Genomic DNA, 3,216 nt, shown 5'->3' on the forward strand with positions numbered 1-3,216 from the left:
GTTAATAATGATTGGGCGAGGAGTGGGGGAAGTGTTCGGGATTGTCCCGGTTTTCGATGAGAAATATCCCGGTTTTCCCTCTTTGACATATGGTCACCCTATTCAGGTGTGGCAGCCGTCCTGTGGCTAGGTTTCCTACCTGCCCTGGCCGACCGAAGGAATCGAATAGAACCTCTAAAAAGTACCCGTAAAGACCTCATTCGGTTCCTTTTTAAAAAACTCAAAAAAACAGCAAGATCAACTTTTAAATTGTTGAAATTCGGATTCTACGTTAAATTTTCTATTGAAAACTCACGGAGCAATCGCAATACTTTTTTCTGCAGCGGTAAAAAGTTTAAAAAAAAAGATCTATAACACCTGTTGACTGCTACTTACAGTTGATGCGTTTGAAGTGTAGCAGTCAACAGGCGTTATACGTCTTATATTTTTTTAAACTTTACAGTTGCAAAAAAAAAAAACTTTTGCGATTATTCCGTCACGTTCTATAGGGAATTTTAACGCAGAAGCCGAATTTAAACAATTTAAATTTTGATTTTGCTGTTTTTTTTTTTAGTTTTTTAAAAAGGAACTGAATGGGGACCCAATGGGGTCTTTATGGGTACTTTGTAGATGCTCCATTCGGTTCCTTCGTTCCACCAGGGTGGGCCACCCCCGGCCTGGTCGTGTTTAGCGGTAGGCACACGAAATTTGGGTAACTTAGTTAAAATATCTAATGTTGGACGTAACACAAGTTTCCGAGCATAAAATTACGCCACATTGAAACTGAATTCAACAAATAAAGCAAAATCAATTAATGAAGGGTTTTCATAACCAAAAAAAAAACGGGTAGTTTAAGTGAAGAAAATACTTTAATTAATTGTAAGTAATGATAGTTTTCTAACTTCATCCTCCGTATGCGTTATTCTTAACCGAACAACTTTATCGATGCGATTGTTTCGTTTAAACTTAATGTATTAGGACTGTTGATTTGTTGCTGCTCATTTCTTTCAAAATATATTCCAAACCGTAAGTCATCGCGCGCACAGCACGTCAGCGGCGGTCTAGAATCTCTTATTCATCCTCAGTATGGGTTACTTCTAACCTAGCCACTCTATCGATGCGAGTTTTCGAGTATAAAATTACTTCACATTGAAACTGAATTCAACAAATGAAGCAAAATCAATTAGTGAAGGGGTTTCAATACCCAAAAAGTGCGGGTAGTTTCAGTGAAGAAACTACTTTCATTAATTGTGAGTAATAGTAGTTTTCCTTAATTTTATCTTTCGCATAGGTTACTCCTAACCTAGCCACTCTATCGATGCGAGTTTCCGAGTATAAAATTACTTCACATTGAAACTGAATTCAACAAATAAAACAAAATCAATTAGTGAGGGATTTTCAATGACCAAAATGTTGGTAGTTTAAGTAAAAAATTAATTTAAATAATTGTGAGTAATGGTAGTTTTATTTAATTTAATCTTCCGTATGGGTTACTCCTAACCTAGCCACTCTATCGATGCGAGTTTCCGAGTATAAAATTACTTTACATTGAAACTTAATTCAACAAATGAAACAAAATTATTTAGTGAAGGGTTTTCAATACCCATAAAATGTTGATAGTATTAGTGAAGAAATTAATTTAATTAATTGTAATGACAGTTTTCCTTAACGTCATCGTACGTATACGTTGTTCTTAACCTACCCACTCTATCTATGCGAGTTTCCGAGTATAAAGTAACATCATATTGAAAATGAAATCAGCAAATGAAGCAAAATCAATTAGTGAGGGGTTTTAAATTCCCTCAAAATGTGGGTAGTTTAAGTAAAGAAACTACTTTCAATAATTGTAAATAATGATCGTTTTCCTTCACTTCATGCTCAGTATTTGTCTAGTCTAGCCACTGTAACGTATTTCATAACAGAAATAATTGTATAAGTTATAAGATAAAATATATTGTGATTCGGCTCAGGCATACAGTGTGTCCCATATTTATAGGGCCACCCCATTTTTTAAGGATAATTTTTTTTCTATTGAAACAAAATGCACCAAATATTTTGAGTGGATAAATGAGTCGAATTAACGATTTTTCCTAAAATACAGAGCTCGTAATTCCATTCGTTCATTTATTTGGACATTTTTTCGAAAAAATAGGTGTGCGTGAATTCCCAAAGTAATTTACAGTTGTGTTTTTCTTTTACTTTAAATTTTTTCCGAGGATTTTTCACATACATACTTTCCCACATACATTCTTTTTGGGGATTATCGACGTATTTTTCCTATTTTAAAAGTGTATATTCGCACAATATGTTCGAAATAAATATTTCTCCTATTTTTATTGCGGGGATCCCCGTATGTAGCGGGAGTTCCCGGGTTTTTCTCGCTTTACCCGGCATGCACATATGTATACTCCTGGTGTAAATAGGCTTCCGAATGCATTTTTGGCCAGTTAAATTGTTCTTGTACGTTAATAATATTCGAGGTAACAAAACAAATATGGGAAGAGGGAAAGCATTGTCTGCAGAAGAAAAGGCGTCAATTGATGCGTATGAAAAATGTGGGAAATCACAACGTGAAATAGCGAAGCTTATAAACCGACCGAGAAATGTTATTTACCTGTATATAAAGAATAGAAGTAATCAAATAGTGAAGAAGAAACGTGGACCATGGCCAAAGCTCTCAGATCGTGACAAACGAAAAATAGTCGTCGCCGCCTCGCAAAAAACTAAGGGGTGCAGAAAAATAAAAAATGATGTGGCTCCTCAAGTGTCCAAAAGTACAGTGCATCGAGTATTGAAGGATTCCCCTAATTTAGTATGTGAAAAAATGCAAAAAGCGCCTAAACTGAAACCTCATCATATGCAGGCACGCTACAATTTTGCAGAAGAGAAGCTGCATTGGACGCACGAATGGTCAAAGGTACATACTTAGACAGTGCATTTTTTCTCATAACAAATAATTAGTTCCTTCAAGCCTATGTAATTAAAGCTTGGGTCTTTTACTTGCTTTTCAGATTATTATTTATAATTATAATTATATAATTTAATTTAGATGGTCCTGACGGAATGCGTTATTATTGGCGTGATCTGAGACATGAGCCTCGTTATTTTTCAACCCGAAACTTTGGAGGCAGTTCAGTCATGGTATGGGGGGCATACAGCGGTTTCGGAAAAGTGGCCTTAGCTTTTATTTCTCATAAAATGAAAAGCGGAGATTACCAGGCAGTGCTAGAAGAACAT

Source organism: Belonocnema kinseyi, chromosome 10, assembly GCF_010883055.1.
Source record: "Belonocnema kinseyi isolate 2016_QV_RU_SX_M_011 chromosome 10, B_treatae_v1, whole genome shotgun sequence".
NCBI classification, from domain to species: domain Eukaryota; kingdom Metazoa; phylum Arthropoda; class Insecta; order Hymenoptera; family Cynipidae; genus Belonocnema; species Belonocnema kinseyi.